The sequence below is a fragment of the Mastomys coucha genome, unplaced genomic scaffold, assembly GCF_008632895.1.
Source record: "Mastomys coucha isolate ucsf_1 unplaced genomic scaffold, UCSF_Mcou_1 pScaffold17, whole genome shotgun sequence".
In the NCBI taxonomy this organism is placed as follows: domain Eukaryota; kingdom Metazoa; phylum Chordata; class Mammalia; order Rodentia; family Muridae; genus Mastomys; species Mastomys coucha.
The window spans coordinates 3,904,933-3,918,528 of NW_022196899.1; the positions used below are offsets into that span (position 1 = coordinate 3,904,933).

The window sequence follows — 13,596 nt, forward strand, 5'->3', positions numbered from 1 at the left end:
AATTAGGGAAACAATTCACAATAGTCACAAATAATATAAAATACCTTGGTGTGACTCTAACTAAGCAAATAAAATATCTGTATGACAAAAACTTCAAGTCTCTGAAGAAGGAAATTGAAGAAGATCTCAGAAGATAGAAAGATCTCCCATCCTCATGGATTGATAGGATTAATATAATAAAAATGGACATCTTGCAAAAAGCAATCTTCAGATTCAATGCAATCCCCATCAAAATTCCAACTCAATTCTTCACCGACTTAGAAAGAGCAATTTGCAAATTCATCTGGAATAACAAAAAACTCAGGATAGCCAAATCTATTCTCAACAATAAAGTAACCTCTGGTGGAATCGCCATCCCAGACCTGAAGCTGTACTACAGAGCAATTGTGATAAAAACTGCATGGTATTAGTACAGTGACAGGCAGGTAGATCAGTGGAGTAGAATTGAAGACCCAGAAATGAACCCACAAACCTATAGCCACTTGATCTTTGACAAAGGATCTAAAATCATCCACTAGAAAAATAGACAGCATTTTCAACAAATGGTACTGGCTCAGTTCAACTGGATGCTAGCATGTAGAAGAAGGTTAAATGATCCATTCTTATCTCCTTGTACAAAGATCAAGTCCAAGTGGATCAAGGACTCCACATAAAACCAGACACACTCAAACTAATAGAAAAGAAAGTGGGGAAGAGCCTCAAGCACATAGGCACGGGGGAAATTTTCCTGAACAGAACACCAATAGCTTATGCACTATGATCAAGAATCGACAAATCGGACTTCATAAAATTGCAAAGTTTCTGTAAGGCAAAAGACACTGTCAATAGGACAAAATGGCAACCAACAAATTGTGAAAAGATCTTTACCAATTCTATATCTGATAGAGTGCTAATATTCAATGTATAGAAAGAACTCAAGAAGTTAGATTCCAGAGAACCAAATAACCCTACTAAAAAATGGGATACAGAGCTAAACAAAGAACTCTCAACTGACGAATACTGAATGGCTGAGAAGCAACTAAAGAAATGTTCAACATCCTTAGTCATCAGGGAAATGCAAATCAAAACAACCCTGAGATTCCACCTCACACTAGTCAGAATGGCTAAGATCAAAAATCCAGGTGAGAACAGATGCTGGAGACATTGTGGAGAAAGAGGAACACTCCTTCATTGCTGGTGGGATTGCAAGCTGGTACAACCACTCTGGAAATCAGTTTGGCGGTTCCTTCGGAAATTAGCCACAGTACTACCAGAGCACCCAGTTATACCACTCCTGCGCATATACCCAGAAGATGCTCCAACATGTAATAAGGACACATGCTCCACTATGTTCATAGCAGCCTTATTTATAATAGCCAGAAGCTGGAAACAATCCAGATGTCCCTCAACAGAGGAATGGATACAGAAAATGTTGTACATCTACACAATGGAATACTACTCAGCTATTAAAAACAATGAATTTATGAAATTCTTAAGGAAATGGATGGATCTGGAAATATCATCCTGAGTGAGGTAACCCAATCACAAAAGAACACACATGGTATACAATCTCTGATAAGTGGATATTAGCCTAGAAGATCAGAATACACAAAGTACAAACAAACCATAAGAAACTCAAGAAGAAGGATGACCAAAGTGAGGATACTTAGTTCCTTTTTAAAAGGAGGAACAAAATATCAAGGATTTGTAGAGGCTAACTATGGAGCAGAGACTAAAGGAAGGACAATTCAGAGACTGTTCCACCTGGGAATCCTTCCCATATTCAATCATCAAATCTAGACACTATTATGGATGCCAACAAGTACTGGATAACAGGAGCCTGGTATAGCTGTCTCCTGAGAGGCTTTGACATTACCTGACTAATATAGAAGTAGAGGCTCACAGCCATCCATTGGACTGAGCACAGGGTCCCCAATGAAGGAGCCAGAGAAAGGACCCAAGGAGCTGAAGGGTTTGCAGCTCCTTAGGAGGAACAACAATATGAACTAACTAGCACCCTCAGAGTTCCCAGGGACTAAAACTCCAACCAAAGAGTACACAGTGGGGGACTCATGGCTCCAGCAGTATATGTATAGCAGAGGATGGCCAAGTAGGTCATCAATGGGAGGAGAGTACCTTGGCCCTGTGAAGGTTCTATGCCCCAGTGTATGGGAATGCCAGGGTCAGTAAGCAGGAGGGGGTGGGATGGTGAGCATGGGGAGGGGGGAGGGGACAGGGGATTGTTTTCGTTTTTGTTTTTTTTATTTCATTTTTTTTTCTTATTTTATTCTTTGGAGGGGAACCTGGGAAAGGAGATATTGTAAATAAGAAAACATCTAATAAACAATAAATCAAAAAAGAAAAAAAGAAAAGAAAATCTTCAATCCCCACATCTTCTGCTAATGGCTGTAGTAACATAGTGGGCTTCATTACTCCTCTTTATCGCTGCCATTGGTACATGTAGTATGCCAGTAACAGACCAAGGAAAGACTGTCCCATGAGATCACAATCTTTAGCATACATCAATCTGGTTGACAAGGATTGGGAAGGGATGCATAGAGTATTTTTGGAGGCTGTTCAAAATCCAATCAGATCTGTAACATTCGGGTTCACCGTGTCTTCTCTCTGCTAGTGTCACTTCAACCCCCTGTGCTTCATTTCTAAAGCCAGTGCTGGAAATATTCCAACAGCTGATGACACTGAACAGAAGACATAAGCAAAACCCAAATGTGTATTTGACATCCTTAATGCCCAAGTACAAGGACTGGGGTCATAGCTCACAGAGGTACTTAATCCAGCCTTGCAAATTAAATTATGTTGTGTCTGACATAAATCAGACTGAGTTTAAGAAAGCTGGACAGTACCTCTTACAATAAGAGAAATCCTCTTTAAATGTTCTCTCTCTCTCTCTCTTTCTCTCTCTCTCTTTCCTTTTCTTCTTTCTCTCTTCATGAAACATTTTGTTTGCTTATGTTAGAGACAGTTTGAACACAAATGTGAACTTTAATTCTGAATTCTTTACACAACCTGAAACCAGAAACAGAAGAGACCAGGAACAGAAGGGATTATGCTGTAGATAATTGGTTGGTGGAATATCATGAATGAGATACACCAGACACTTTCCAGGAGAAAGGGGAACCGATCCAAAGAAGAGCGGATAGTACTACCACATCCACAGACAGAAGTAAATTAGAACACAAATCTAAGAAGAAAATTATATTAGCAAAGATAGGTCCTGATGTCAAAACTTCAGATAGACATTCAAACAGAGGGTGGGAGTAGTTCCTAAGTCCTAAGTTCAAAAATAGATCAATGGCTTTAGAAGGCTTTTAAACTTCAGTCACTGGAAAGGCCGTATAGGCTTGACTCAAGTTTCTCTCCACTGGAAAGAATTCAAGATACATCATAACAAATCTCTTTTGCATTCCATTAAAATGGCAGATTTCTTCCAAATGGCAGATTTCTTCTCACGGTGCTGGGGCCTTGTGACTAATGACGAAGGATTTGCTATGAGTGGTTTTCAGCATGTGAAAATTGAACCGGGCTGGTCTCTACAATTGTTTTCTATCTTTGTCATGGTTGATTTCAAATCCTAAGATAAGTTAAAGGCCACAAGATAGGACCCAAAGTCCGACCTTCTATGGACACTCAAGTTTCCTATCACTGAGCTGTCAGTAACCCAATTAAAGCTGAATTCAGAAACCAGGATGCTTCATATACCACCTTTCCCACGAAGTCTCCAAGCAATCTAAAAATAAGCCAAACTGTAGTTTGTAGCAGATATTTAGCAAAGTTTTGTGTAAATGAGGTTTTTTTTTTTTTACTTCTCCATTTTCCGTTTCATAGTCAGCTCATTCTTTCTACACTAAAACCATTTTACTTTCACAAAATAAATTGCATGAAATGGAAACGTCACTGATAAAACGTACCACACACTCAGAGAGATGGTGACAGACAAATCTTTAAGTCTTCTCTTACAACATGATGTGAATGAGCCCCAATGACAAACTCCATACAGCAAAGGCACACCTGAAAACAAGAAGAGCAAATGAATCGATTCTAGAGATCGATGTGCCGAAAAATGCAGGAATTAAAGCGCTTGATGCAAAAGATTGAAAGCCTGAGTTCAGAACCTTAGCACCCATCTAAAAACTGCACGACACTGAGAATTAATGCAAAGGATTGTCAGGTAGAGACAGGCAGTCTGGCTGAGACTGACTGTGAGCTCCAGGTTCAAGGAGAGATCCTGCCTCAAAGAATAAGGTGAGGAGTCCTTATGGGTTTGATTTCCATTTTCCTGATGATTACTGGTTCCCAGCATTTCCTCGTGTACTTGGAGACACTGACGTTGCCTAGTTCAAGAAATGGCTATTCACAACATTTGCCTGGTTTGGCATCAGAATATTTGGATTTTTCTAACAAGTCATCCAGGTTCCTTCTATATCCAGAATATTAATGCTAATATTAATATTAATCACTCTCTGTTTTTACATTTTCAGAACCTTGGCTATTTAATCAGTTTTGGTTCATCTTTATTCATGGTATGTCATAAAGGTCCAATTTACATTAAAAAAAAAACATTTTCTTTGTGTATTCATTTTTGATGATTGAGAAGAGATGTATCTGCTTATTCAGTAGCCTCTGTCTATTCCATTCTCATGTGCTTGTCCTGATTCCAATGCCTTGCTGGTATGTTCACTATAGCTTTGTACTGTGCTAGGACTGCACCGAAGTCAGATTATAGTGCCTGTAACTTGGCTTCTTTTCCTTCGTAATATTGCTCTGTGATTCTGAATTATCTGATTATTTTCCTATTTCTATTGAAAGCACCATTCATACTGTAGAAGGAACTGCATTGACTCTGCTGATGACTTTGAGGAGCATAGACATTTTAACAGTATTCACCCATTCAGTTCATAAACATGGGATGTCATTTAAATCCCGTTGTCTTTAGCTGTACCTTCAGTTTCTTTTGTCAACATTTTGTAGTTCTTCATGCTAGACCTTCTACTTCCTCAATTAAATTCATTCCTTTTTATGTTATGGAAAAATCTAATAATTTTCTTGATTTCATGTTCATACTGACACTCATGTAGGGGAAGTTATGTTGTTTTAATATACTGGTTGTACCGAATTTATTTCGGCAGAGTGGAATGAGGCCTGTACTCACAGTGCAGGCCTAGCACATAGGTCAGGAAAACTAGCCTGACACCAACAGTCACCAGGGTGCAGTGGTCCTGGCATCTGTGGCAAGGAGCAGGCTCCTTCCTCTCCTCCCACGAGAAGCAGAGGCCATCACCCCTGTCCTGCTGCTGAGGTTGGAAAAGGATGACGCAGGTACCATGCAGTTGTCTTTCCTAACCTTCTAAGTGACCTTTGATTTTTTTCTGCGCTCCATGAAATATCTATAATATCTCACCATACATTTTTTTTAAACTTTCTTATTTAAAAATCTTACACATAAAAAAATAATCACACACTAAAATTAACCAGACCACAAAACACGAAATGTTTCAGAAGAGGGAGGCAATTGATGGTTGGATGGCAATAATTGTTCTAGTTGATGTTTCCGTCTTGGAATAAGAAGTAAACACATTTATCTGATCATCTTGCAGTCACATTCTTTGTCACCCTCTTAAAATGACTGTGCTCGTTCATTGAGGAAGTGAAAGACTGAGAAGATGCACACCCTGAATTCCAATGTTAGGCTACACATAATAACAGCTTTATTGAAGCTGCTTTAATCACCCACAGGAGACCTGATAGTTCTTCTAAGTCTTCTATCTTGCATATGGCAGTATAGTACAGTGGTTCATTGTATGAACAGTATAGGCAACAATGAGATTGTCTTTGCTGCTAAAATTGCATAATGCTTACCTTATGCTTGGCCATGGCTTATGTCATTATGAAATTAAATTGCTAAAGTGTTTAGGACATTTTGGACACATTAAAACCACACTATGATAGTAATGCCCATTACTAAAATGTAGAGAAAAAGATATTTTACATAGAAATCAGAGGAGTTTTCAAAATAAAATGTGGATAAAATTCAGATTTTATAGGTGGGTTGTACACAAATCAGTAAAAGAAGAAGGAGGAGGAGGAGCAGGAGGAGGAGAAGGAGAAGGAGAAGAAGAGGAAGAAGAAGAGGAAGAAGAAGAGGAGGAGGAAGAGGAGGAGGAGGAAGAAGAAGAGGAGGAAGAAGAGGAAGAGGAGGAGGAGGAAGAGGAAGAAGAGGAAGAGGAAGAGGAAGAAGAAGAGGAGGAGGAGGAGGAGGAAGAAGAAGAAGAGGAGGAAGAAGAGGAAGAGGAGGAGGAGGAAGAGGAAGAGGAAGAAGAGGAAGAGGAAGAAGAAGAAGAGGAGGAGGAGGAGGAGGAGGAAGAGAAAGAAGAAGAAGAAGAAGAAGAAGAAGAAGAAGAAGAAGAAGAAGAAGAAGAAGAAGAAGGAGAAGGAGAAGGAGAAGGAGAAGGAGAAGGAGAAGGAGAAGGAGAAGGAGGAGAAGGAGAAGGAGAAGAAGAAGAAGAAGAAGAAGAAGAAGAAGAAGAAGAAGAAGAAGAAGAAGAAGAAGAAGAAGAAGAAGAAGAAGAAGAAGAAGATCTGGATTTCTATCTTCAGTTAACTTAAAATTCAGTTGGTTATGTATTGAAAAAGGTATTGTCAGGTACACCATTTCTCAGATAAGAATGGGTGGTGGGATGTGGACTACCTCCTGCTCTGAGGCCAAAGACTGTGCCATGACAAATAGCAAAATCCAGCTCAGATTGGAGTTGCTTTGTCTAAATACCTGGGAGTTCAATGGACTGAAATGAGCTTTTAAGTGTTATATTATGAAAGCAGTTCACAAGTGTCTTGCTCGTGATCACCAGCAGAGCTGGTACATATTACATGTTACTAGAGAGCTGGTAGGTTTCCAGTGGATGCTCTGGAGGTAAGGGTAAGAGAGCACTACATAAAATCCTGAGGAAAAACCAAGCGTAGTTTTTGCAGGAAATATTAAAAAAAATGAACCCGCCAGATCTCCGCAGGGCAGGACCACATTCCCAGGTCCTTCCACCAGCCAGCTCTCTCCAGCAAGCCCCTGCTGAACCCAATTGATCGCTGTGTTCCCAGATCTTGTTTGCTTGTCCCTGGTGCCACTAGTTGTTCCTCAGCCATAAACCCATATAGTTGGGGATCCCCCATTCCAGTAACTAAATGGAACCACCAACTGTGTGGTTGCACATCACAATACCCAGTAACCCGGTACAATCGTGACTCTTAAAGCTTAATTAGCCAATCAGATTTATGTATCAATGATATCACAATTTACAAGATGCCAATACAATAATTTCAGAGCCAATCGATAATGATAAAAGCTTTATCCCAATTAATCTAACCTTACGATACCACAACTTCTTGTGGCTGGTGAACGTCATGCGGGTTCATGCCCACAGCCATCTTCCTTCCCTTCCTACCTTCTGACGTTCCCTCTCTCTGCAACTCTTAGCTCCGCTTCCCACTTCCCTGTCCAATCACAGGTCTCCTCTGTACTAATGTAATTGGACAGGGAAAATCCTGTGACACATAGCCAGTGACAATTGAGGCTGATGACAAACTACAGCCACAAACAAACAACATCACTTCATCTCCTACAGCTTAGATTCCCAGGAGTAACTTCAAAGTACTGAAATGATTATTTTTTAAAGATCTAACTGAGATGTAAATATACAAAAATAGTAATGAGATCAAATATATATATACATACATATATATATATGTATGTATATATATTTGACTTTCATATCAGAAAGGAAAGTATGAATGGCTGTCTGTGTCCTGTGTGTGTGTCTGGTGCCTGCAGAGATTAGGAAAGGTGGTCGGATCCCTTGAAACTGGAGTTACAAATGGTTGTAAACTGCCAGTCAGGTACTGGGAACTGAGCCCAGGTCCTCTGGGAAAGCAACAAGTACTCTTAACCACCGAACATCCCCAACAAAAATTAATATACATGAGACTCCAAGTAAATTAGTTTCTTCCTTGGAATGCTTTGTTTATAATGCTTTCCTAAGTAAACATGAATATTTTTATGATAAAAAGCATCCACAGTAATTTTAATATTTTTTTACATCAACCTTACAAGTAAACCAAGGCTGTGTTTACTTAAAATTTTTCTTACATTGGGGAACATTGTACTCCCAGACATGACTTCTTTTCTTCCTGTGATATTCATACCTACATACATATGCTTCATGATAGGTAATTTTGTGTCAAGTTCACCAGACCATAAGATAACCAGAGATTTAGCTAATACTGTGGAGGCCTCTGTGTGGTTGTTTCTACGTAAATTTACATTTTTAATCTGTGTACAAAGTTTGTCCATTTGTAGGTAAGCATTAACCCATTTATTGAAGAAATAAAACAATGAATAGATAGATAGATCGATCGATCGATCGATAGATAGATAGATAGATAGATAGATAGATAGATAGATGGATAGATAGATAGAAAAATAGAGAGATAGAGAGATAGCTAGATGATAGATAGATAGATAGATAGATAGATAGATAGATAGATAGATAGATAGATAGATGGGACAGAGAGAGAGACAGACAGACAGATAGATAGATAGACAGACAGACAGACAGACAGACAGACAGACAGACAGACAGACAGAACTTGTCCAAAGAAGAATGCCCCGCCTTTGCCCATCTCATGCCTTCCACCAAAGCTTAACACAGTCAGCTCTCAGTCTGGCCAGGAGAAGAGCTGTGGTCTTTTTCATCCTCTCCACTGTTCGGGATAAGGTCGGGGAGGAGACAAGAATGAGACAAGAGAAGAGAAGGAGCAAAAGAAGATCAACACATTTGGGATAAGGCGAATTCCAAAAGGAGGAAGGCAAAGATTCATTTCTCTGTAATTGATCTGAACATTAATTGTTAATCTGAGTGGGGATTCTGCTGTCAGAATATAAAAAAAAAAAATGAAGTAGAAAATAGCAGTCCTCTAGGAGGGATGGGAAAGGTGAGCAATTAGGAAATACAAGTGGGTACAAAGCATGAAAGAAATAGAAGTAGACCTGAAAGAAGAAAGTAGTTGGAGAAGGCTTCAAGGAGAGAGGAGAAAAAGGAATCTCAGAGGTATCTGGAGGTTCCTCAGGTGAACTAACCAGTGGGGAAGTGCGTGGGGCTTAGAAAGTCTGTCCCTGCAGAGAATAGGAGCAGTGGTTTTCTTCCTTTTACTACTGGTTCTGGTAAACAAGGTCTGCTTGCCATGGGGCTAGGAGTAAAGCTAGGGAAAGGCTCGATGAAGGAATGACTAAGAACTTACATTCCCATTGATAAGAGAAGATCAGCTGGGCAGTGAATGGGAGTTCATTCTATCAGGATCCCTGTAAGTGTGTGTGTGAGTGTCTGTGTATGTGGGTGAGTGTCTGTGAACAGAAGGAAAGTAGGTCAAAATGGTCAAGGCAAGCCATTAAAAAAATAAAAACAAAACAAAAGAGGAGGCAAAAGATAAGAACAGTCAGCAAAGAAAAGAAATGGTGCAGATGACCAGTGTGCAGGGAGGGGAACGTGAGCCTGAATAGGGCCACTAGGAGAGGAGAGATACTAGAGAGAAAGAAAAGGGGTAAAGCGTGCATATTTAGGAAGTAAATCTACATGTATTTAAAAGATAAAAAGAGTGAGTTGTGCTATTGCAAATGAAGCAGAGAAAGGGATAAAGTGAGCCCCTCTAATGGAGCAAGCATCCCAATTCAAGCTTAGCAGCTGCAGCTGACTTCAAGGGATTGAGCCGAATCCTCTCCTGTTTGGAGAGTGGAAGCTACGAAAGTTATTAAAATCCACAGATGTAGAAAGTGCAAATATATATATATATATATATATATATATATATATATATATTTGGATTTTCAACTTGTGAAAATATTCCGAAATAAAGGATGCCATATTTAAAAGTTTGACAACAGAATGTCAAGTTCAAACTCAAAGGTGTTATTTTCAAAGCCTGGCTGCTCATTTTTTCAGCTGTATGTCATTTTAAAAGCTCTCTGCTTCCAGCTTTCCCTTTTTAGAGTAGTAACAGTAATATATTTTAATTCCGTAACTGTGTCCATTGCAGTAACACAATGTCCTACATTTTAAGGTGGGATAAAAATAGAATATTTGTTTTCGTGACTAACCCACAACAAGAAAATTTTAAATGTTAGGGTACTATTTAACAGTTGTTGTAGTCATGACAGCCATAGCATCACCCATAGGAATCAATTTCATGGGCCAAAGGAACTACATAGAACTCTGCTCTTTTGAATTTTCCTTTTGGTCATACTAAAGTGTCTACAGTGTTAGTAACAACCACCACTGGAATGTGTGAGTTAAATGCCAATGTATCGTGGTGCTGAACATGCGATCCCCCTGCTTCCTCATCCTGCCTTCCTGCTTAGAGTCAAATGTCGTTCTCAGTCATGACATGCTGCTCAGGGGCTTCATAAGCTCACAGGATCTCCTCTCCTCCCCTCTAAGGATAATATTGTACTCATGGAGGTTACATTATTGTTGAGTGAGTACACTACTGTTTTAGTGAATTCCCAGAATGCATTGTAGAAGGACATGCATCTGTGGAAGGACATCAAGGCTGACTCCATGTCCAAGCAGTAGCAGAGCACTGCAGCAATACACGTTGATACAGAGGAGGTCATGGTGTGCTGACTCAGAGTTCTTTCCATTGATATAGTTGGGAAACACGGTCATTGACTTCTTGCTTTATAAGGACGATTGCTACTGACTTTCATAGTGGCTACAGCAGTTCGCACTCCCATCACAAGTGAACAAGGGTATTTTTTTGTTCGTTTGTTTGTTTTGTTTTCCACTGTAGCCACCACATCATTTTTGATCCTCTGTTTCGTGGAGGAGCCATTCTAACTAAATGGAATCTCCAGAGCAGTTTAAATGTGCATTTCCCTGATGGGTAAGGATGTTAAAAACTTTCTGAGATGCTTTTTGGCCAGTGTGTTTCGTCTTTCTTTTGAGAATCGTATGTTCAGAGCACTAGCCACTTTCTGATTAGGTTTTATTTTTGATGTTTCATCTCTTCAGTTCTTTAGATGTGCCCAATTTCAAGCTACCTGATTTCTACTTTGCAAAGATTATTTTCCTATTCTCTTTACTCTCTCTTCATACTAATGCATAAGCTTTCCTTTATGTTGTTTTATGTTTTGTTTTATTTATTTATTTATTAATAACTCCATTTGTTTACATCTCAAATGATATCCTGCTTCCTAGCTACCCCCTCCACCAACCCCTCATGCTTTCCTAGCTACCCCCTCCACCAACCCCTCATGCCTTCCTAGCTACCCCCTCCACCAACCCCTCATGCCATGTCTGCCCCCCCCCTTAGCCTGTATAAGAGTGCTCCCCAACCCACGCACACTTTCCTACACCACTGCTCCAGCATCCCCACCACTCCGGGGCATCAAACATCCTCAGGACCAAAGGTCTCCTCTCCCATTGCTGTCAGGCAAGGCCATCCTCTGCTACATTTGAATCTGGAGCCCTGGATCCCTCCAGGTATACTCCTTGGTTTATGGTATAGACTTTGGGAGAATTGGGTAGTCAGGCCAGCCTATGTTTTTCTTCCAATGGAGTTGCAACTCCCCTCTGCTCCTACAGTACTCCTGCCAGCTCCCCCACCAGGTTCCCTGAGTTTAGTCTGGTGGTTGGCTCCAAGCATCCCCATCTGCATTGGTCAGTTGATGGCCGGACCTCCCAAAGAACCGCCACACTAGGTTTCTGTCAGCAAAAGCCTCTTGACCATGGCAACAGTGTTGGCTTTGGTGTCTGCAGACTGGGTGTATCCCCAGGTGGGGCCATCCCCCGGTTGGCCCTTCCTTCAATCTCTGTTCCATTCTTTGTCCCTGTTCTTCCTTTGGACAGGAACATTTCTGGGTTAAAAATCTTTGAGATGGGTGAGTGGCCCCATGCATCGATCGGGGACTGTGCTTGTATACTGGAGGTGGTCTCCACAGATTCTATCTCCCCCTTCTCACACAGAAGCTTTATAACTTCATGTGGCTCCACCTGTAAATTCTTGGGACTGTTCCAGAACCCATGGAGTCCTTTGCAGGAAGTTCCTGCCTGTTTCCTTGAAGTTTTCAATAGTCCACTGCTTTATTCAGACCACATGATCCAGCAGAGAAGAGCTCTACAGGGCCACTCTTTAATGCACCCTGTCTTCGAGGGAGACTAGACAGGAACAGGATGGGCAACTCCTTCCATGGATAAAAAGCAGTTTCCCAAAGACATGGGGTGAGAGCTCCACCCTGAAGCATTCTGAGCTAGGGATACCCATTGGGAAAGGAAAATCTTGTGTAAGGTGACATTGAGGGGGGAAAAAGGAAGCATGTGGGATACCCTTCCTATAGTTATTAATCATAATGTATCAGTTAAACTTCCAATACTGAGAGGAACTCTCATGAAACAGCATATAAAATATGGAAAGATATGTCGGAACTAATATTTTCATCATGGTATTTCACTACAGTTTTTCGTCAAAGAAAGCTCTATATCTTTTCAACCTAATATTCATCTGTGTGTCATGGAAATTCTTTCCATATGAGGTCAAGGACAAAGCTTTCACTACAGCATTGTAACCCTGGACTAAGAATTGAGTCATTTTTTATTAGAATAAAAGCAATATAAGCAAAGAGTATTGATAATTTAGGACAATTATAATAATGCCTAAAATACTTTCAATATAATAACATGGTTTGACAATGTAAAAGTCATAATTATTAAAATTGTGTTGTTAATAAAGATATAAAGGAGGAAGCTCCACTCCCAGGTGCTCTGACAAACCCAGGATCAGAGGTAAGCAGGAACCAACATCTGTCCCAACACTGGGAGTAACTGGGACTAGTGAGACCAGGCACACAGGAAGTCTGCCAGCCCAGTGACTCTGGTTCCTTCCAGTCTGTCTGGGTTAGTGTTCCAAGCACACCTTGGGCACAAGCTCTGCAGCCAGTCCGACAACACATGGAGAAAGTCACACTCCCAGGTGATCTAACATAAGCCCAGGATCCCAGGATCCCAGAATCACAGGATCACAGATACAGCTTGGCTCTGAGGAGTTCTGACACAACCAGGATCACAGGAAGGACAAGCTCCAGTCAGATTTAGCAAGGGAAGGTAGCACTAGAGTTAACCAGATGGTGGGGATCAACATAAGAAAATAAACAACACAAACCAAGGTCACTTGCCATCATCAGAACCCAATTCTCCCACCATAGCAAGTCCTGGACACACCACCACACCAGAAAAGCAAGGTTCAGATATAAAATAACTTATCATGATGATGATACAGGACCTTGAGAAAGACATAAATAGTACCCTCAAAGAAATACAGGAGAACACAGGAAAAGTGCTAGAAGCTCTTAAAGAAGAAACACAAAAATCCCTTAAAGAACTACAGGAAAACACAATCAAACAAGTGAAGGAAATGAGCAAAACCATCCAGAATCTAAAAATGGAAATAGAAACAATAAAGAAATCAGAAAGAGAGACTACCCTGGAAAGAAATAACCTAGGAAAGAAATCAGGAGCCATAGATGCAAGCATCACCAACAGAATGCAAGAGATAGAAGAG

General features: G+C 40.4%; 1 long non-coding RNA gene across 1 annotated transcript in view; it reads right to left on the bottom strand.

Moving 5' to 3' along the window:
• The window catches only part of LOC116094705, a 25,365-nt gene that overhangs the window by 6,826 nt on the left and 4,943 nt on the right, over window positions 1-13,596 (bottom strand). The window contains exon 2 of the long non-coding RNA XR_004120268.1: window positions 3,909-4,008. This is a non-coding gene — a long non-coding RNA (uncharacterized LOC116094705). The remainder of the gene's footprint in view (window positions 1-3,908; window positions 4,009-13,596) is intronic.